The 23438-nt window shown below is 43.0% G+C and overlaps 1 protein-coding gene across 1 annotated transcript in view; it reads left to right on the plus strand.

Annotated features, from left to right (window-relative positions):
• Window positions 1-23438, plus strand: part of TBXAS1 (thromboxane A synthase 1) — a 161589-nt gene that overhangs the window by 14685 nt on the left and 123466 nt on the right. The window lies entirely within an intron of this gene.

Consider the following 23438-nt stretch of genomic DNA (forward strand, 5'->3'; position numbering starts at 1 on the left):
TCTACCCCCACCTCCACTCCATCCCACCTTTCTCTTTCCAGACAAGACCCCACACTCCTCACTTTCTCAATTCCCGTTTACCCTCAGCCCTGCAATGGGGCTTCTTCTCCATTGTCCACTGAAGGGACTCTCTCCAAGGCCACCACTAACTTATGGTTCCTGAACAGAATTCACATTTCCGTCTTTGTCTTTCTTTAGTGATTTGCAGTATTTGACTCTGATATGCTTAGTCCCTTATTACTCTCTTGAGTTCACAGTAGGAGTCTCAGTTGTACAGTTGTGCAGAAAAGCCTAAGCACCTTAAATACAGTCCAATGGCCTGCTTTTACAGATGAGGAAATGAAGGTCAAGAGAAGTTACATGAACTGACCTCTATCAGTCAGCTAGTGCTGCAATAACATTGTGTAACAAACCACCCCAAACCCATTGGCTAACAACAACATTAATTTTTCTCATGGTCTGGGTGTTGGCTGGGGGAGCTATGTTCTAGGTTGTAGGTGGGATTCATATCTGCTTCACATGGGTTTGTAATGGGGCAGAGGCTGAAGAGGATACTTCAGGAAAGTTCTACTTCTGGTAGATCATAGGAGTGCAAGAAACACAAAAGGAGGGAATTCCATGGTGGTCCAGTGGTTAGGACTCTGTGCTTCCACTGCAGAGTTTTAATCCTTGGCTGGGGAACTAAGATCCCATAAGCCTGTGAGAGATGGCAAAAAAAAAAAAAAAAAAAATGCTAGAGGAAATAAGCAATGTCTCTTCAGGGCTCAGCCTTAAAGTGGCTGAATGTTATATCTGCCTGTATTCTTTGGTTAAAGCAAATCGCATGCGAAAGTCTAACATGAATGAGATGAGGAAGAAGACTCCACTGAAGTGGGAGGTATTGATACTTCAGAGTATCAATATTTCCTCTGATCATGTAGAATTTTGATAAAAGCGGGGGACGTGACGAGTTGGGAGGAATGATTCAGTCTACCACATGCCCAAAGATCACCCATGTGCATTCTGACCTCTGAAAAAGGAGAAAGAGGACATGTGTGACAACAAAAGAAGAAACAAAGATAAAAACAAACAAAGAGCAAGCAAAACAAAAACGTAAAGCTAATGGAAGTTTGGATTTTTATTGTAAACGACAGCAATGATGTTTTCTGGAAAAAGAGCAGACATGGATGGGAGTTTGACAAGACTCCAAGGTGGTGAGTCGCAGTAGGTCTTGGCCGTGAGGAGCTAGCCCCAGGAGGGCTGAAGCAGGGTCGTGTGCGCCCAGTGCAGGGGCTCAGCTTGGACCTTGACTGAGCCTGGGGGTGAACCCAAGAATTTCTAGCTGAATAAGTGATGGAGATCAGGAACTGACCAATGATGGAGCTACAACTCACCCTGAGAAGGGTAAATATTGATTCAGGGATGGGGTGGGGAAGAGAGTAGCTGCCACATAGAGGGTCCAACTTGAGTCTGAAAAAGCAGGATTGGAGGGGAACATTTCTGAAGTACTCTGGAAGCCTGAAAGCCGAAAGTCTGCTGTGTTCACTATACCCTGAACTATAACAACCAGGGGACATCCTTGTAGATTGTGAGCTCCATTGTTTGGGACAAATTCATTGTTTTATACTTGGCAATACATTTATGTAAGACGTTATGCCAAGACATGGCTACAGCTGGAAATATAAACAGCTCCAGAATTACTATAAATATTCTCATGGATGCTGGGGCCCTACTGAGTTATTAAAGAAAAAAAAATGTTTTAGGATGATCACTTGCCCTTCCAGAAAATTTCCCATGGTGCTGGCTAGAGGCTGAAAGGAGAAAGGGTGTGTCACAGCATCACAAGGCCTGTGAGACAAGGTGAACTGAACCTGGATTCTGAAAGATCAAAAGAGCCATGCTCTTCCCAGTCACACGCTTTTGCACGTTCTCCTCTAGGAAGTTATTGGTGAGTCTCAACAGGGAGGTGCTCTTGCAATCCAAAATCAGCCATCAATTTCATTTCCTTTTTTTCCTATAAAAAGGATATGCTGACTCAAACAACTAAAATATAGATTAGTTAGCATACCAATAATAAAGACCGAAAAATCCCCAATAGACAAAAATCCCCACCAAAAAAACAAAGTCCAACATTCAAAGTGAGCCAGGAAAAAAATGATTTTGAATTAGCATTTTCTTTCGTGAGAGTCAGTTGCTTTCCATGTCACCTCCTCTGACTCCAGGGTGGACAAGAAGACCTGTCCCCATCCACCTAGCCATGTGTTGGCCTCTTCCATGGCTGGTGACAGCTCTGATGGTCTTTATACTGGATTGAGTAGTGTTAGTGTTCCCCCGCCCTCCCCAAATTCATAGTCACTTGGCACCTCCAAATAAGGCCTTAATTGGAAACAGTGTCTTTATAGAGGCAACCAAGTTGAATGCTAGTGAGTCCTAATCCAAGACTGATATCCTCCTACAAGGGGATCTGGACACAGAGACACGCAGAGTGGACGTGACGTGAATACAGACACATGAGGAGAACACCATGTGAGGATGGAGGCAGAGACTGGAGCGATATATCTGCACAGCAACCCCAAGGATTTCTAACAACCACCAGAAGCTAGGAAGAGCCAGGGAGGGGCTTCCCTCAGAGCCTCAGGGTGGGCAAGGCCCTGCCGACATCTTGATTTCAGGCTTCCAGAACCTCCAGAACTGTGAGAGAGTAAATGTCTGTTGTTGTAAGTCCCCAGTTTGTGATATTTGGTTATGGTAGCCCTAGGAGGTGACTGTGGTCTCCTTCCCCTCATTGGCCTTGCTGATCCAGAACAGACCAGTCAAAGGCCTGGCTATAGGCTCAGGCCCTTCGGTCAGACAGACTAGGATTGGGCTGCAGGCTGGCTACTGACCAGTGGGCTCAAAGTCTCAGTTTCCCCATCTATATGATGGACATAACAAGGATGTTGGTGGAGATTAAAGGCTGCCATGTTTATAAAGTGTTTGGTACAATGCCTGGCCCATAGCACATGTTTAGTAAATGTTAGCTGCTAATAGCCATTGGTTTTCACCTCAGTGTGAAGTTTTCTTGATTTTACTATTTTGATAAAAGCCAAGTGGACATCTATTCCCTTGGCATCTAGCTCAGGGTTCACACTAAAAAACATCTTTATGGAATGAAGAATGGAACAACTACATCTCATCATAGAAGGAAATGGCTTACAGGCTTCATAAGGTTTAGTAATCAGCTCAAAAAGACGAAGAAAAAGGATATATTTTTATCAAATTATGAAAGTTTGAGGCTTCCATCATGGGCTCTTTCTCCTGGGTTGCTTGTTTTGGGGGAAGCCAGCTGCCATGTTGGGCAGCCTGATGAAGGGCCCACAAGATGAAGCCTGCCAACAGCTACATAAGGGAACATGACTGTGATTCTCTAGGCCCAAGGCAAACTTTAGATCACTGCAGTCTCAGCTGACAGCTTGACTTACCCTTATGAAAAACTCTCACCCCCAACTGCCCAGGTAACATACTCCCAGGTTCCTAGAAACTGTGTAAGATGATAAATGTTTGTTGTTTTAACCCACTTAGGTGTTGGGGCTAATTTGTTACACAGCACTAGATAACCAATACAGGTGATGAGATAAGAATGGCCAGGATGGGCCAGGGCCGAGAGCAGGGACTGTAATGGGAGGCTAAAACATAGGAGGCAGAGAAGAGGTCAGACCCAGATGGGTTGGACATGGAGATGATCAGGCAGGTTCTGTGGGTCTGTGCCTCTGGCCCAGAGCCCAGGGCAGATAAGAGCCAGAACCAACCACATCACTGAGCAGAAGGCACTGAGATCTTGGTGATCTTGGACTAGAGTATCGCCTTTTGACATAATTTTACACAATTCCCAGTTGGACCTTCAGTTGATCATGGTAGCTATGAGGTGATCAAAGACCAATGAGTGAATTTGTCCAGAATTAGGTCAATACAAAGATTTGGGGATTCCAGTAACAAACAAAATGCAATGGGATTATAAATATTTTTGAAACACTCACAATATTCTTTTGTTATTTTGATATTCTTAGCTCTTTAAGTTGGCCGCCAAGCTGGGAGGCAGACTTAAGTTTCCTGTTCCAGGAAACTGTTTCCTGTTCCAGGCTATTGGGCTGGTCATGGTGCAATAGAAAGTTAAAGATATTGCCTGGGTTTATAAAGACATACCTCACATCCAATTGGCAAATGTTTTCTGAATGCTTACTAAGCTCATTATATAAGAACTTAGAGTCATTCTGTACATCTAGTATAAGTACCCACTGCTCCTTATCCCACCTGTGATTACTCATGAATATGGAACCTCAAGGGATCAAAAAACAGTTCCTCTATTCTTTGCACAGGCCAGGTCTCCCCTTTGAATTGACCTTTGTCTCAAGTCTTGGAACCCTGCTGACTTAGTGGCAATCACTCGATATTCAAGGGATAACAGGATCCCGTGAATAGCATCCACTTTTTCACCAGTAAATCAGAGTCCTTACTCTACAGAAGTGAGCAAAGCTTCCAACAGCCCCTGTCTTGTCGACAGGTTGAGCTCTAGGCAATTTGCTGCTCGGCAAATGCAAAATGAGAGACAGGCTGCTAGCTAAGGGCACAGGCTCAGAGCCAGACAGCCTGGGTTTATATGTCAGCTCCACTCCTTCCTAGCTGTGCAACCTTGGGTGAGTGACTTAATCTTTCTGAGCCTCAGTTTTCCCAAATGCAAAATGGTGATCATAAGAGCACCTCCCACACAGAGTATGGAGAGGAATAAATGAGTTGATGTATGAAGCACTTAGAACGGCTCCTGGTCCCTGGGAAATAGTCTGTAACTGCTGGTGATTATTATGCAGGATATGGAGGTAAAAGTAGCCCCCTCTGCCCTCTCTGGGCTCAAATGTCATTGTCTGTTGGGGTTCACTCAAGGCAGATGTCCCTCTTTCACAACATGCAAAGGGTTCTTCAAGGACTTCACGAAAACAAAAGGATTAACTACAGATGACTAAGCCCACATGATGGAAACAGAATCAGGTACAGTAAATAATGACCTTAGGCAGGATTATATTCCTACAAACAATACACTGAGTTCTTAGGCTTTCGGTGTGCAATCCATCTACCACAAGGGAGCCAGTGGCCAAGGACAATGTCCGTGTGCCCAGGATAATCTGCGTGGGCTCCTGGAGGAGGCAGCCCTCAAGCAGAGACTTGAAGAATTCAGGACTTGCCAGGTGGAGAAAGAAGATGCGTATACCAGGCAGAGAAGAGTGTGCTGGCACCAGGGTGAGATAAGCAGGTACCTGGGACACAAGATTTAAGGGGGCACTCACTCTCAGGGCTATGTGAGAGCCGTCAGCGTCTGCACACCCCTGGGATTAAGCGCCTCCTTTAGTTTTGCATCCTAAATGCCTCTGTTGTGTCACCCTAGTCCTGGCCCTGGAGAAGAACCTGGGTAAGAGCCTGGAAAGAAATGTCTGTAACTAGAAATGTCCAAGTCATGAAAAATGGCTTGAGGACAGAGGTCACTTGGAGCGAGCCTGAGAAGTCAGGCTGGGGTGAGATCATAAAAGGTCTTATGCTCCAAATAAAAGAATTTAGAGTTGGTCTAAAAGTGACAGGGAGCCAGTGAAGAATTCTGAACTGATCTACAACATGATCAGATTTGCCTGTTAGCAAGATTCTTCTGGCATTGGCATGAACGGCAGATTGGTAGATGAGGGAAGAGAGAGAGATTAGGAGGCCAATTCAGGACTCCGCTGAAGAGTCCATGCCCAAGGGAAAGACAATGATGGCCTGAAATAGGGCAGTGCCAGTTAGAAAACTAACTGAGCGTTCTCTAGAGAGCTGGTTTGAAGGTAGAATTGACAGTCCATGGTGACTGAGGGCAGATGAGGGTTGACGGCAAGAGTCAAAAATGGCACAGTTTAGGGATTTCCCTGGTAGTCCAGTGGTGAACAATCCGCCTGCCAATGCAGAGGAAGTGGGTTCGATCCCTGGTCCAGGAAGATCCCACATGCCATGGTGCAACGAAGCCAGTGTGTCGCGACTACTGAAGACCTCACCCTAGAGCGTGTGCTCCTCAACCAGAGAAGCCACAGCCATGAGAAGCCGTCAGACCGCAAACTGGAGAGTAGGCCCTGCTCGCCGCAACTAGAGAAAGCCCACGTGCAGCAATGAAGACACAGTGAAGCCAAAAAGTATAAATAAAGAAATAAAAATGCTTTCCAAATGGCACAGTTTAGAAGCCGCTGGGAGCTACTAGGTAAGATAGAAGCATACCAAAGGCAGTTAGCAGGGCTTCCCCAAGTCCAAGGGAAACCTCCCCACCCCCCTCCCTATTGGTTTTCCATAGGATACAGTCTCTGGGGGTCAGACATGCCTCACCCTCTGAATGGTACCCACACTCTCTTAGCATCGCCAAGCTGAGCTGAGCCACTTCCAGACCCCATTGGCTTTCCAAGCAGTCTTAAGGTTGTCAAAGTCCTTTTAAAGACAACCAGGCAGCTGGGCTCAGACCGACACCCTGCCACGCCCAGCCTCCCATTCTGGATGTGTTGACCCCCAGGGCGCTGACCTGCTCCATATGACCTGGCCAGGGGGCTCTGGGAGGTGCAGGGAGGAAGGGACGAGGGGGTGTGAGGGCCTGTCCAGAGCCCGGGAGTCTTCAGCCGCCTGTGAAGAGCCTTCTGAGAGACGAAGACCAGAAAGGCAACTGGAGGGCGGCTGGGTTCGGAGGCGCTGTCCAGAATGGTGGAGGCAGCAATGCTGGGGAAGGAGGGCAGTGTTCAGGGGCCAAGCCCGGGGCAGGGGAAGTACTAGGGCTGTGGGACTGCGCATGGAGGCAACCCTGGGACTGACTTCCTCTGACCCCGCCGCAGCTGCACACGCTGACCCCATGATCCACCGAAGCCCTCGGATCTTCTATGAACTTGAATGAAGCCATGTCTCCTGCCCTCCCTGCACTTGAGAAGTCTGGAGAAGGCTGGTTTTGCACACATTTCTCCATGTTCTCACAAAAATCAAGGGAGTGAAAGAGCAAGTCTGAGCTCTTTGAAACATTAATTAAAGACACCATCGTTTCCTTATTTCACGGAGGGTTGCTACCCCATTTGGGATTATTAGCAAAGCCAGACAGCCTTTGTTGTGCTTGACAAAGTGATTAATTCAGACTCTAGGTGAGTCTTGGCTTTCTCAACATCTTTTGATGTGCTAAGATTCCCCAGTGAGGCAAAAAATATCATCAATTACTTAAACAAGCCATTACCTTGAGAGCCCAATTACCAGTGAGGCCCAATCTACTAATTGGCAGATGAAGAGAGAGAAATGAACTTGGGCTGTGCCCTGGACACTTACCTGTCCAGCAGGTGTAAGAGTCCTTTCAGATGTGTCATGGCAATGCTCCTGCTGATCTGGGACTGCCTAGAAATTTTTCCGTCTCCACAAAAATTCATCTTGGGCCACTTGAGTCTTGGAAGCCAGAAGCTTCCCATCCGAGAACTGTATTCTGGTAGGCGAAGTTGTAGGTCTCAGCGCAATGGCAACACAGAAGTGTTCACAGAAGTAAACTTCTTGCTTGAAGGGAGCTGGGAAAAATTTCTTTGGCTTGCTCTTTTCCTTGAAAGTCACAAATTCTCCAGCTCCTGGGGCAAGCAGGGTGGCGGGGTCTTCTGCAGAATGCTACATCTGAGTGGACAATCCCTGACACATAAGAAATTCAAGGCCTAAATAAAAGAGGCAGGTTTTCACTTTAAAACATGTAAACATATGAAATTAAATTTATAAATTCAAGTAGAGTGTAATGCACTTAAATATATTTTATTTTAGAAATACTTACTATAAATATACTTTTTAACGCACTAGGTCATGACTGTTTTTTTCCCTCTCCTTGCTAGAAGAGAGGTTCAGGGGGAGATTTTTTTGCTGTACTTATAGATGTCATTGGTTTTTCCGAATGGGGAAGGGGAGCTCAGTCTAGTTAAATTCAGTCAAATAACCAATACATAAAAAAATCCAGAAGTGTTCCATAAATATCAGCCACTGCACTGGCCTTGTCACACAATTCAATTGTTCTGTCCTATTTTTAAAATAGAAAGATGGGTTGCATGTGTGTTCATATTGTGAAACTACTTTGGGTACTACCTTGATCGTTCTCCTCTAATTCTCACTGGTGCGAAAGGGCAATGCGCCTTTCAGAATTCTTCCAGGAGAAGTGGTGGAGAACCGGGGTGGGGGGGGCGGGGTGAAGGCAGAGGCGGAGGCTGGGCTGAGGCCTCACTCTGAGTCCCCTCCCTGCTTAACCACCATCTCCCCCTGGCTCCGCTTTCTTCCTTAATTCCCGGATGGTGTCAGCTGGGTGGGGCCGGGCGCCTGAAGGCACACCTGGGGAAGCAGAGCACACAGTGCCCAGGGCTTCCTCCACAGGAACCCCCAGCGCTGGCTCTTTCCGGGGCGGGGTGGGGGGGGCCCCCCCCAGGACACCCCTCCTCTCCAGGCAGCAGCCTCTCCCAGCACCTTCCCCTGCTGCACCTCTGTCCTCAGTTTCCTGGATTTTTGGAAACTGGTCTGCTTTGGAGGGCCCTGCTTTTGGAAAACTAGCCTTGGGGGAAAATAATAATGAGCCTAAGGACCACTTGCCATTTTTTTTTCCAAGTTCCACAAATATGCCCCATCCAATAGCTGGACAGAAGACGTGCTCTTAAGTGATCAAAACACAGTTCAACTGGCACACCCTGTGACACGTGACGCTTCTTTGCTGCAAGGGTCATCATGTAAATACTGCTTTGGCTGCTTGTCATTAGCCATTGATTGCATGTCGGGTCCGCAAGGCTGTAAGTACCGCCTCCCTGTGGCTTCCCCCAGTGCTTCGCACATGCCTGGCTTGTAGGAGACAACGTGTGTGTCTGCCTGATCATTCTTGTAACGTGTCACTTGTAACATGTCGGTTACCATCAACCGACAGAGATGAAGGAGGTCATTCCAGGACTCCTCCCCTTTGTGAAGGTAAAGTGCTATCACAGTTTGGAGTAAATCCAAATCAAATGCAGACCAACTCTCTTTAGTTCTTAGAAATGAAATACACAAGATCCATTAGATCTAATTCTCCACATCTCAGTCCTTTGAGAGGAGGCTGAGATTCCTTCATTGTTCTCCAGCTGTGGTTTTAGATTGTCAGCTGAGCTAAGGCAACCTAGACAGAGCACATTTGAAAATGTGGCCCACTTGGACCAGCCTTGAGAGCCCCATCTTTCCGGTATCATTCTTGTGGACCATCCGTGGCCAGTGAGATCACTTTAGGGAGTTCCTGGGCTTTAAAATGTCCCACGTGTTTATTTTTAAACATGTTTATTTTTTATTTTTATTTTATTTTAACATTTTATTTTATTTTAACATTTTATTTATTTTAAACATGTTTATTTTATATAAACGTGTTTATTTTTAAAATGTGTTTATTTTTACTGTTAGTTTTTCTTTATGGAAGTGGTAATGGTTTTCATTTATGGTCATGACATAAAGTTACCTTTTGTTTAAGTCTATATCAAAGAAAGTGGGAAGCAAGTGCTAGCCTAGGTGATTTGCAGATATGGCAAAAATTGTCAAGATGTTGTAGATTTAGAAGGTTAACCTCTTAATGCCAATTGAGACTCATTGACTCAACTCTCCTGTCCTGGCAAGGTGAGATAAAGCTGGAAAAGTTAGCTAATTCTATGCACTACATTAACCAACAACTGGATGGCACGATAATTTGTAAATTGTAGTCTTTTCTTTAAAATACTTATCTGTTTGGGTGGTAGGGCCCCCAAACCTGGTTCAGTGGTGCTTCAGACAGAGGCTGAGTGCTGTGGTAGCTCTGGGCGGTCCCTCCCCACCCATCCCCAGCAGCTGGCTCATCAGTTTTCTCTAAACAGGAAGCCTTGAGAACCTCAGCCTCCACCCCAGACACTTCTTCTTTTCAAGCACACTCCAGAAGACAGTCATCTGTACACAACAGAAACTGGTGTGGGAGCTGAATAATGGCCTCCAAAGATGTCCACATCCTAATCAGAACCTGGGAATGCCACTTTACACAGCAAAAGGGACTGAGGATGTGCTTAAGGGTCCTGAGATCAGGAGAGTATCCTGGTTATCTGGGTGGACCCTCAATGGGATCACAAGGGTCCTTATAAGAGGGAGGCAGGAGGAGTCAGGCAGAGGGGTTGATGTGATGTCTGGGAGCAGAGACTGGAATGACGTGCCCGCAAGCTAAGCATGCAAAAACTGGATGCTCTCCAGGAGCCCACAGAAAGAACCAGCCCTGCTGACATCTCAGCTTCAGACTAAAGAGACTGATTTTGGATTTTGGGCCCCAGATCTGCAAGATAAATTGTGTTATCTTAAACCACTATGCTTGTGGTTACTTGTTTTAGCAACCGTAGGAAACTAATGCAATTGAGAAAGATTAAACAATGCCTTAACTTTCTGATAGGTTTCACCACTTTAATCCTTTATGTAAGGTATCCCTATAAATTTAAAATAATTCTAATTACAAGAGATTCAGTTAACATGTTTTTAAAATCTATTTAAGTTTTTGAATCGGCATCCACGTGGTTGAAATCTCAAACATAGTATCATGAAGTATTACCAAAATAGAGTGAGAAGTCTTCTTCCTGTTATGGCCCCTAGACACTGTTTTCTACTGAAAGGAAACACGGTTTCTCAGGAAAATGGCTGATTCAGGTCTAGGGCAAGAAATGTACAAGATGTACCTGGAACAACTTGTCATTTCAGAAAGTGGGGAGGCTGTTCTCCCCAAAAGTACTCAGGGACAAACTTATAGTGCTCCCCCTAGCCAAAGATGGGACAATTTGATGAATAGAAAAATCATGGCAATGGATCAAAACACATCAAAATACTCTAAAACACAGTCGTCTGTACACAATAGAAGTTGGTGTGGGAGCTGAATCATGGCAGTGGATCAAAACACATCAGGTAAATTTAAATTCATGAGTTCATAATGATACAAAAACAGCATGCGTACCCAATGTAAGATGCTACAGAATCAACTCACTACTTCGAACACTAACAATAAAAGGAAAGAATCAAGCACTGATCCTGCTTTTCTCATGTGAACTGTCCCTAGCAGAGGAGGATAAATTCAGAATTATTCCAGCTGGTAAATGGAGAAGGAATAACATGACTGCAGCCCCTGGTGCATGAATGGACTCAGGTGATAATCCTCACAGCTGCTCGGGTCATAATAAAAGAGACAACTAGATTATGAACCTCCTCTGGTGTAGTCTTGAAGAAAAAGCCGCGGGATCAGTGGTTCCTAAACGTGGCTGATCACTGGAAACACCTGAGGATCTTATAAAAATTCCAAAGCCTAATCACACCCCAGGCAATTAAGGGGTATGGGGAAGGATGGGGATGGGGTGAATGGGACACAGGCACCAGAAGTTTTGGAAGCTTCTCCAGGTGCAGACAAATTCGGGAATCAAGGGTTTAGATCCAGCTACAGGGGTTTCCCTTGTGGCTCAGATGGTAAAGAATCCACCTGCAATGCAGGAGACCCAGGTTCAATCCCTGGGTCAGGAAGATCCTCTGCCGAAGGGAATGGCAACCCACACCAGTATTCTTGCCTGCAGAAATTCATGGACAGAGGAACCTGGCAGGCTGTAGTCCACAGGGTTGCAAAGAGTCAGGCACGACTGAGCGACTAACACTTTCACTTTTCACTAGGACTGAAGAACAGGTTAAACCACATCACGGGAGGCAACCAGCAGAATTTAGACTGTGGGAAACCCTATGAGACATCACCTGGTTTTGTTGTGTAAAAATTGCAAGGGGGAAAATGGGGGTGGAGGGGTGGGATTGGAAGGAGGATTTAAAGACTTAAAGATACTTACGAGACATCTGACCCAATTCTAGTATCTAGTCAGTGTTTCAATTTCCTCAATTGTCTCACAATTTTTCTTTGTAGTATGTTTATTGAGTGAGAATCTAAAGTCAGATGACACAATTCAAACTATAGACCTTAGATTCTCACTCAATAAAAATACTATAAAGAAAAATTGTGAGACAATTGGGGGAATTGAAAGACTGACTAGCTATTTGAAGATACTAAGGAACTATTGTTATTTTTAATTGTAATAGTAATACTGTGGTTATTTTTGGGAAGAGTCATAATTTAGCAAAGGGATATGGAAATATTTACAGTTGGAATGATGTGATGTCATAGATTTGCTTCAAAAAAGTCTGGGCATGAGGTGGGTAGGAGTGTAAAGCTGAGAAAAGATTGGCCACAAGTTGATAACTGTTAGAATGGTAGGTACATGGGAATTCATTTTACTCTTTTGTCTACTTTTGCACCAAAACATCAAACTAAACATCTCCTTCCTGCCCAGCGTCATCCCCGCAGTTCCTTCCATCTGTGCAACTGGTAACCTCTTCAATTAACTCCTTATTTAGACTTATAGAGATATTTTTAATAAGCATAAAAGCAAATATAAATAATGTTAGGTTTCCTCTCATCATTTTTTTTTTACATAAATGGAAGCACACTAAACTCAATTTTCTGCATCTTACTACTTTCATGTAATAGCATATTTTGATGACTTTCCATCTTTGTTGCATAGTATATTATTGAATGGATGCATCATAATTTATTTAAACAGTCCCAAACAGATGGACATTTAGGTTGCTTCCAATTTTTTGCTGTTATAAACACGTTAAAAATAAATACCTCTGTACATATTTGTGTAAAAGTATATGTGTAGAACAAATTCCCAGGGGCAGATTTGATGGTTCAGTGGATAAATGCATATGCAAGATGCTAGCAAATAACCCTGGCTTATACCAGGGTAGAAAGAGAATAGATGGAAAGAAGTGGGCAGATATGGAGATGGAGCTAATTTGAAGATGGAGCTAAAATTATTTGCTGATAGATCGTTTGAAAAATAAAAAAGAAAAATTAAGCATGTCTAAAACCAGTCAGCTTCAGGTAAGTTCTGCCTGGGTAACAACTGACTCCCTTCATGCCCACAGCGGATCTCAGTGATTTACATACTCAAATATTTATTTCTTGGTCATGCGAAACATCTATCATGGACCACTTCCTTCTTTACCCCTCATCATCTCCATTGCACGGCCCAGGCTTCAGGAACAGCTCTCATCTGGGAGACTACAGGCCTCAGGTCAGAAGGAGAAGGACAAAGGCTCATCACGTGTGGCTCTCAAAGCTCCCACTTGGATGTAGCACACTTGGCATCTTTTCATGATCAGTTGACCAAAGAAAGCCACATGATCAAGCCTCATGGAAATAAGGCGGAGATGTATAAGCCTCCAATTGGGAAAGATTGTCATATTTTACATAATTACACACTCCACTAGTGAGAAATCCCACCTGCTAATGCAGGAGACCTAAGAGATGAGGGTTTGATCCCTGGGTCGGCAAGATCCCCTAGAGGAGGAGGGCATGGCAGCCCACTCCACTATTCTTACCTGGAGAATCCCATGGATAGAAGAGCCTGGTGGGCTACAGTCCATGGGGTTGCAAAGAGTCAGACACAACTGAAACGACTTAGCATGTCAGCATGCACCACATCTCAACGGTTGCTGGCTTGAGCAATTGGTGGGTTGTGGTTGTAACAGGGATATAGAGATGAAAGAGGAGATAGAGTTCTAGGGGGAAAATTGAGTTCAGATTTAGATATAAGTTTAAAACGCCTAATAAAACCATGATCACCCAGGTATTTTGGATACTAGACGGGTAGACAGCAGTGCATTTCCAGGTTCCCCTAATAACTGGGCTAGAACTTCCAAAATGCTCCCAGGGGGTGACCCCACTGCCTTGATACCCAGGGGCAGCTGTACTGGACAGTATCCAATCCACCAGGCCGGCTCAGGAGAAGGCAAGTTTAGGCAGGACCAGCCAGGGCACAGTCAGCTCTATATAATACCACTTTAAGAGCCCCAGACAGTTTCCTGATTTTGAACTCAATGCTTCTGTACACACCTGTGTGACTGGAAATCAGCAGAGTTTTGAGGGACAGAAGTTTTCAATATGTTCAAGAACCTTTAAAGCCATGACAGCTTTGATCAGTCATGTAATGACTTGAAGTCTAACTTAATTTTAAAAGTCATATGGTAAAATGCTTCATATGCAAAAGATATTTATTGTAGAATTCTGTATTGAATTGAATTGTATTGAATTGAAAATAGTTTACATGTCAACAACAAGGGAATGGTGATGGTTTAGTTGCTAAATCATGTCTGACTCTTGTGAACCCATGGCCTATACCCTGTCAATCTCTGTCCATGGGATTTCCCAGGCAAGAATACTAGAGTGGGTATACATTTCTTTCTCCACAAGATCTTCCTGACCCAGGAATCAAACCTGGGTCTCCTGCATTGCAGATGAATTCCTTACTGATTGAGCTACAAGGGGAGCCTAACGAGGGAATAAGCAAACAAATTATGAAATGTAAAACATGCCTAATAAACATCAAGAGAGTGCAGCCAAGGTGATGTCTGGATTAAGATGAGTTCAGTGGAGAGAATGGGGCTAAAGATAGCAATGTAGAAATTATTGACATATAGATGGTGTTGAAAGTGATGGGACTAATTGAAGGAAAGGAGCCGGAAAAGACTCTGAGGACCAGCCCCTGAGGTAGGAGGTGTGATGTCATGGAAACCAAGAGAAGAGAATGTTTCAGGAAGAAGGAAGTGTTTATCTGTATCAAAATTCTGCTGAGCGCAAGTGGAAAAAATAAAAACAAAACTAGCTAGAAATGACTAGAATGACAAGATCAAAACCTTGGACAAGTGACAAGTGACCTTGACAAGGCCCCTTCCAATTAAGTGGTGGGTGCAGAAACCTAGTTGGGAAGATGGAGAAGAGAGTAGGAGTGTAGAAGAGGAAGAGAACATGTCTAGATCATGCTTTTAAGAGGTTTTACTGGGAAGAGAAAAGAAAAATAAGGGAAAATGAGGAAATGGCTGGAATCACAGGAGTCTGCTTTTCTTTTCTTTAGAATAGAAGACACTGATAGCAGTGATCCAGTAGAAAAGGAGAAATTGGTGCAACTGAAAAAAGAAACAGTTGAGAATTCTGAGCAAAAGCAGAAGTGCGGGCAGTGGCTTCAGAAAGGCAAAGACTCTCTCGCTCATTATGGTCACAGTTAATTAGTATCTGTTATAATTATACCTTTGGTTTCTAAGAAACCTGCCCTTGCTCTCAGTATATTCTGTGCTTGTTCTCCTGCAGTGGTTTGTCCACAACAGCCTACCTTAGAGGACAGGAAGAAACAGGTCAGTAGGGTTCACACGGCACCTGTCTGAAATGTGGCAGGCCTGGTTTCATCTCTGGCTCAATCTCTTAGCAGCACTGCCACCTTGGGGGTGCTAATTAATTTCCTTAAGCATTAATTTCTTCATCAGTAATATAAGAAGAATATTTATGCCTATGTTTATAAAATTGTTGGAAGGCTCATACAGGAGAATGTATAGAGAGTTCTTGGCATAGTCTCTGGTACACAGGGAAGGTTAAAAATTATAATAATGGTGAGTGTGTGTGTTAGTCGTTCAGTTGTGTCCAACTCTTGGTAACCCCATGGACTGTAGCCTTCCAAGATCCTCTGTCCATGGAATTTTCCAGGCAAGAATACTAGAGTGGGTTGCCATTCCCTTCTCCAGGGGATCTTCCCAACCCAGGGATTGAACCCAGGTCTCCTGCATCAGAGGTGAATTCTTTACCGTCTGAGCCACTAGAGCAGCCTCTTTGTTGATATAAATGTATTTTTCTTGTGCTGTGACAAAATTGTTGTCAGACTAATAACTACAGTGAGCAAACTCCAGGAGACAGTGAAGGGCAGAAGAGCCTGGCGTGCTGCAGTCCATGGGGTCACAGAGTCGGACACAACTTAGCGACTGAACAACAACAACGTTTTTGTGGTTCTTCTATTATCAGAGAAAGAACTGCACATCAATCAGATATTTGTGTATTTGTTCAGTAGTCCTCTATTTTTTTCCCAGAAGAGTGAAGATTGTAAACAGTCTCCTTTCCTGAGTCTTTGGGAACAAATTATAATGACTGTTACTTAATTTCTTGGATAGGGTTTAACAAAATTGAAAAACAATGGGAAATTCAACTCCAGAATATCTGTCCCACTGAGTTTTGCCTATGTATATTTTATATTCAGAAGTCTCCTGTTAGACAATGAACTATCAGACAATGAATAGTACGTTTCAAAATGCATGGGGTGCAGCTAAAGAAGAAGAGGGAGATTTATATTCTTAAATGTGCTTATTAGAAATAAAATAATATTGACAATAAGTGAGCCAAGTTGTTAACTTAAGAAGCTAAAAGACACACTCACACACACACACACACACAGAAACCCAGAGAACTAAGAAGAAACCCAAAGAAAATAGTAGGAAGATCGTAATAAAAAATGAGCATAAAATTATGCAACAGACAACAGCAAAAAGGCAACGTAGAAATGAGTGACAAAAGCAAAAAGTTGGGGCTTTGAACAGATAGATAAACCTATAGCAAGACTCTTCAAGGAAAACTCTTCCAAGCAAACTAGGAATGGAAGGAATGTCCTTTATAAGGACATTAACATGAAAATCTATGGCAAAATCCTACACTTAATTTTAAAACATTAGATATATTCCTATAGAGTCAGGAACAAGGAAAAGATGTTCACTCTTACTGAATCTTTTAAACCTTGTACTAACGGTCTTAGCCAGTGTGATAAGAAAACGAAAAGTGAGATAAAGGGATTAGGGAAAAAAGAGAACAAAGTGATACTGTTTGTATAAAATATAACTGTCAGCATAAGAAATCAAAGAGAATCCACATGTAAACCAGAAGAACTAATAAGAAATTTTAGAAGGATCTTGATTACAAGACTGATGTAAAAAACAAATGGTGTTCCTACACATGAGCAATAAAAATAACCCAATATATGTAAATAGCAAAAAGATACTCTCTGTGCACAAAACTGCAAAATGTTACAAAGGACAGAGAATGAGTCAAGGGAGAGATATATACATAGATGAGAAGACTCAGGGTTGTAATAACATTGGTACTGATTTATAAATTTAATGCAATTCCAATAAAAATTCCAAGAGGATTTTTCATCAAACTAGACTAATCAATTCTAAAATTAATGGGAGAAAGTAAGATATTATAAGGTGTTACAGAGTTATCATAGTTAAAATAGGGAGGCACTGGGACAAGTCAGACAAACAGTCAGAATAGACCAGAGCTCCGATATTCCTAGGGTGTAGGATGGAGCCAGAGCTTCCCAGCTGGCAATAGCAGCAAAGAAATTGCCAGCTAAGGCAGGAGACATAAGAGTCGTGGGTTCGATCCCTGAGTCAGGAAGATCCCCTGGTGGAGAGCTTGGCAACCCACTCCAGTATTCTTGCCTGGAGAATTCCATGGATAGAGGAGCCTGGTGGGCTATAATCCATAGGGTTGGTCGCAAAGAGTTGGACATGACTGAAGAGTTGGACGCAACTGCAGCAACTTACCATGCACCCATGATGGAGGCAGCCCTATAAACCAGTGGAGAGAGGGGTGGGTCTCTTTGTCAACCCATAATAGAAGTGCACTCAGTTGTGGGGCAGGATTATTTTTCCCCAGGGTCCCAGTGACATATGTTTTTGATGAGCCACCTCTTATTGTAGAACCTGCCTTAACACATCACCCTCTGATGATTGATTTGACTTCTCAAGTAGCTGAAAAGGAAGTCAGCATCTTGTTTCTGGAAAAGGACACCTACTCTTATAAGTTAATGAACATTCTGCTTTGCAGTTTATAACTCATGAGCTTCTCTAACTCCTGCTAACTGACACATGAGTGAATGCACACTGGATGGTTTCCAGTCCTGAGGGCAAGGTCTTAAGGCAATGGGTCTCAAGAGAGGGCACCACATGTGAAGATGAGGATGTGAAAAAAGAAATGAGGCACTAAAAGAGGAACTGAGATGATCTCATAGAGAAATTCTATTTCCAAGGAACTCCTGTCTTGAGACATGATTGAAGAAGCAATTTGTATACTTACTGTTCCTTTAAGTGTTGTTGTAGGGGAAGAATGGGGGAAGGAAGAAGAAAACAATTTAAAGTCAGCTAACAAGGCTGCAGCTAGTTATTTGCTAAACAAAAGCTGATCAGAATTCCTCTGCGTGTCCTCCTCTCCCTGCCCAAATACGTGCTTGCCGTCAGCTTGCAGTCACCTATTGACTACTGCTTGGTTCCCAACGAAGTTTTTAACCAATCCGTGCAGCACGATTCTGCCTGCCACCTAGATAAACTGTAATGGGAATAAGGGGGAAAGAAAGGGGAATTTCAAAGTTGGAAAATATTTTTGAAATTGGAGGAAAAGCAATGGCAAAAAACGTCTTCTCTCAAAAAAAGTACAGACATCGAGATATTGATACATGGATGTGTCTACAAAACTCGGAAAAATTTAATGAGAGTGTTTGTTCAAATGGATGTACACTGACACTGAAGCTAATTGGGGCAAACTTTCTGGAAAAGAGTCTGGTATTGCACGCCAGTGTTTAAAACCAGTGACTCAGGGATTTCAGATCCAGAAAAGCTTCATGTGTAAAATATTGGAAAAGCTTGATGTATAGAGTTGTAGTGGCCTAACTTAAATTAGCTAAAAAGCTGAAATCATCCTAAATATTTAACAATAAAAATAGTTTAGTAAACTTTGATATGTCCACAAGAGGCATATATAACCATAAAAATAATATTCATAAGGGATTTATAACATGGAGATATCTTCCTTATGCTGAATGGAAAAAGTAGAAAAATAAAGAAATAGAAAAAAATTACAGAGACTAGGATCTCAAATACATTAAAATATACTCAGAAAAAATTTACAATTTTAATAAAATGGGAATAGGCTTTCTCCCTGATATTTCTAGCTCTTTTGCCCAAATTTCTGTCAAGGATCTCAAGATTTATTTTCTGGAAAGCTGGCAAATCTCATCTTCTGCTCCTGTGTCTTAAAATCTTTTGACGAGCCAAAAATGTAAGTCCTTATCTAATAAAGTTTCCCATGTGGCCACACAGCCTTTTATGGAATTGCTGGCTAAGCCTTTAATGGCTGTGTGTGTCACAAGGAAAGCGTAACCATGACAAAGGCCTTTTCTTCTCCAGAGGTGGGACAGGTGGGTTACCTGGCGCCCTTGGGCTTCATCTCTTCCTGGAACACCATGATTTTTATCCAAGGAAAATTGCTGTTTGCCAAAGGAATCTTCCACTATTTCAAAAAATATCAATAGCCTCTGAAATTTCCAAAAGCAGCTCACTAAGTAGAAATTCTTTGATAGGGATCGTGAAGACATAAAGAATGGATTGAGGATCTGTGATTCCCAAAAGCACAGAAGAGAAAAGCCAAGTCCTCTATGGCTGCAGCTTAAGATACACAGTGAGGGAAACTTGTATAACAGACCACTGTTTGACTCTTTTCTACTTTGGCTCTGATCTCAGCTTCCCTGGTAGTTCAGATGGTAAAGAATCTGCTTGCAGTGCAGGAGACCCAGGTTTGATCCTTGAGTCAGGAAGATCCCCTGGAGAAAGGAATGACAACCCACTCCAGTATTCTTTCTTGGAGAATCCCATGGACAGAGGAGCCTGGCGGGCTACAGTCCATGGGGTGGCAAAGAATCAGACAGGACTGAATGACTCTCACTTCAATTCAACCAGTTCAGTCATCTCTATAATACATCAATTTAATACACAATTTATCAAAATATCCCTCAGTTTATTATGAGTGGCTTCTTTGGCTAAGCAATTGGCTGACCACTCTTGTTGAATGCATCAGGAAAGGGCTTTGTCTTGTGGAAGACAAAGTATTGGGGAATTTCTTATTGAAAACAATCCCATGTGGTTCCATGTGTTGTTTTTTTTTTTTTTTTTTAGAATGGTCAGTAGAAGGAGCATCACTGGTACTGCAGGGTTTGAATCCTCTGGGGATAAATGAAACTTTGGTTGTAAGCATAAAACCAAAGAATGCTATTTGAAGCTACTTCATATACTTTCCATTGTCATTTTCCAAGATAAGCGTCCTTACTATAAACAATGATAGATGTTCAAGATCATACTTGTGAAATACAGTTGCATTAATTCCCATCAGAGAAGCTGTTCTAAATATCACAACATGGCGGCCACACGATGGCTGAATATTATCTGATTTACTAGCATCCTGGGCCACCAGAACTGTTTTATTTTATTATTTTTTTGGCTTCACCATGTGGCATGCAGGATCTCAGTTCCTAGACTAAGGATTGAATACATGCCCCATGCAGTGGAGACACGAAATCTTAACCACTGGACCGCCAGGAAGTCCCTGCCAGTTCTTTTCTAATAGCCCAGGACTTAATGGTATAATTTGAGACAAAAAAGAAATTTCTTTCAAAATGATAATTTTTAAGGTAACAGGAAATTTTTTTAAAAAATCTTTTTTCATTGACTCTCTAAACTCGTCCATGGGTATTCCTGGTGTACCAGTTTCCTAGGGCTGCCATGTTAAAATAACACAAACTGGGCTTAAAACACCAGAGTTTGTCTCACAATTCTGGAAGCCAGAAGTCTGAAATGAAGGCTTTTTGCAGAGCTATGTTCCCTCTGTAGAGGAGAAGCCATCCTTCTTTTTCCTAGCTTCCAGTCATCTGCTGACAATCTTTGGTATTTCCTAGCTTGCAGGCATATAACTCCAATTTCTGTCTTTATTATCACATGGCATTCTCCCTGTGTCTCCATGTCTTCACGAGGCATCCTCCTGTAAGGACACCAGCCATAATGGCTTAGAGAGCCACTCTGCTTCAGTATGACCATCCTCAATCCTAAGTTGCTTCAGTCACGTCCAACTCTGCAGCCCCATGGACTGTAGCCCCCTGGGCCCCTCTGTCCGTGGGATTCTCCAGGCAAGAATACTGGAGTGCATTGCCATTTCCTTCTCCAGGGGATCTTCCCAAGCCAGGGATTGAATCCGAATCTCTTTCATTGCCTACAGTGGCAGGTGGGTTCTTCACCACTAGAACCCCTGAGAAGCCCCTCATCTTTAACTAATTACATTTGCAACCACCCTATCTCCAAATAAGGTAGTATTTTGAGAACAGGAATCCAACTGATTTTTGGAGGGGTGACATAATTCAACCCCTAATTCCTAGAGTCCATGGATTCTGGGTTAAGAACCTATTGAGACAGACAGAGGGGAGTCTGGGAGGGGAGAATATGAAACATGGATGCAGAGAAGGAGCTGCGAGCAAGACAAATGGAGCACACTTTGTAATTCTGCTCAGAAGTCTGGAGGCAATGATACATCCCTGTTGATTTCAGTGCAAGGTCTCTAGTTACTGACGGCAACATTTGGCCCATTCCTAGCTGAAGACGCTTCAGTTCTATACTTGACTCTGGGCTGCAAAGTGAAGTTTATGGTTATGTCCAGAACATTCTCTGCTGATGCCATATGTTTGGAAATGTCTGAATTTTGTGCAGAGACACACAAGAGGTATTTTTGTAAGTGGAGTTACATAATTAGGGCATGGGCTTGCATGATAATTAGCATGTGTAATTAGGCACAGACTTCTTGTCCTTTAATTAGACAATCAAGACATCTAATTACAAAATTAAGATGTAATTACGTGGCCCAAGATCGACATATTTCTTTCTACCCATTAGAGATTACATTTTAGAAAATAATTCATAAAAATTGATGAAAAAATGAACCAGAAACCAGATTTGAGGCCGTTGAGGGAAGTGTTAAGTAGACTGGTAAGTCACCTTTGGTCTTTCGTCTTAAGTGTTCAGGGGATTATTTAAAACATCACGGTCTACTTGAAATACTTTTACATTCTGCTGTCAACCTTTGGCATATGCACTAATGAAGAGGAATGCTGGCATGACAAGTCCATGTAATTCACACGAGGCTCTTGAGTGTGGTTTGTAATTACCCTTGAATGTGGACTTAAATGTGATGTCTGGGGACCCATTCAAACCCAATAGTACAGCCACTCAGTGGAAACCTTGGTTTGGAGAACTGGGAGGAGAACCCACTTTCCCTTTTCACCCTGGCTTGATTCTCCCTGTGGCCACTTTAAAGGTAGGCAACGTTGCTCAAAGTAACACAAATCAACAGTTAACCTGTTGTCCTTTCCCTGAATATTTGAGTATTCATTGCAATGTGCTTAAGTGCTCCTTCTTGGACTGCAGGCAAGAACAGGAAGGTCAGAGTCTACAGCAAACATTCCATCTTTCTAATGATAAGTGAGGCTTGGAGCTGCAGGATTTTTTAAGTTCCAGTGCACTGTGAAGTCTGACTGAATGGATATTCTGTTTCCCTTGCTCTGAAATTGAGATTTGGCTGATCTTTGTACAATGCTAAACACCCAGTTTGATTCATTAATTTTTCTGAACTAACTGAACTTTTGACATAATTGGCTGGCTGATTAGGGATTACAGCCATATGCCCAGGTTTTTCTAAGCTAGTTCTGACTTTCACTGTGTTATCCCTCTGTTCCCATAAACTGTTGAAATATCCTAGTAATTCCAATGTTTTGACAGCAACACTGTACTTCTCAAACTGTCGCTTTCTACTGGAAGGTGGCACAGAAATCTGTGGGGCCATGTTTCCTGATTTGGGGCTAGGAAAATATGCTTCCCATATGGTCTCAGGCCATGAAAACAAAGACATAAAGGGTTTGCAAGTGGTTGGTGATGAGGTCTTGTTCCATAGAGTGCCCCTTCCTTCCTTGTTTTTTATTTTTCCCTATTAGGTCATGGAATGTGATGAGGGATAAATTATGTGCAGGGGTCAATTTGACAAAGAAAAACCACAGATTTGTGCAGAGAACTGATTTTTGCCATTGTTACTATTTTCACCTCACCTTGCGAGAGAATTGTTGATGGTAGATTTAAAGGTTGAGGAGCCACTGAAGAAGGAAATGGCAACCCACTTCAGTATTCTTGCCTGGAGAATCCCATGAAGAGAGGAGCCTGGCGGGCTGTAGTCCATGGGGTCCCAAGAGTCAGGGAATCTGTGAATAAAAGAATGACTATATCAGGAATTCCCTAGTGGGCTCCATGATTCTACTGCTGGGGGCCCAGTTTCGAAAAAAAAAAAAAGAGAGAAAAAAAAAAAAATAAAGGTTGAGGAGCTGAAATGCGCAGAGGTGCAGCTTTTTGGGGGTGGGGTGGGGCTATGCTGTGCAGCTTGTGGAATATTAGTTCTCTGACCAGGATCGAACCCAGACCCTTGGCAGTAAAAGTGCAGAGTTGTAACCACTGAACTGCCAGGGAATTCCCAAAGTGCAGTTTTAAATACTATTTATTGACAGAAATTGTAGGTGGGGAAGGGGTGTCTGGGCTACATCATCTCTAAGGGGACTTTCAGCTAAGACATCTGAGGATGTCTTAATCTCTAGCCTGTTAATCAGGAGGAATTTACCGAGTTCATGCCACTCACACACCTC

This window comes from Dama dama, chromosome 18 (assembly GCF_033118175.1).
Source record: "Dama dama isolate Ldn47 chromosome 18, ASM3311817v1, whole genome shotgun sequence".
Lineage (NCBI taxonomy): Eukaryota > Metazoa > Chordata > Mammalia > Artiodactyla > Cervidae > Dama > Dama dama.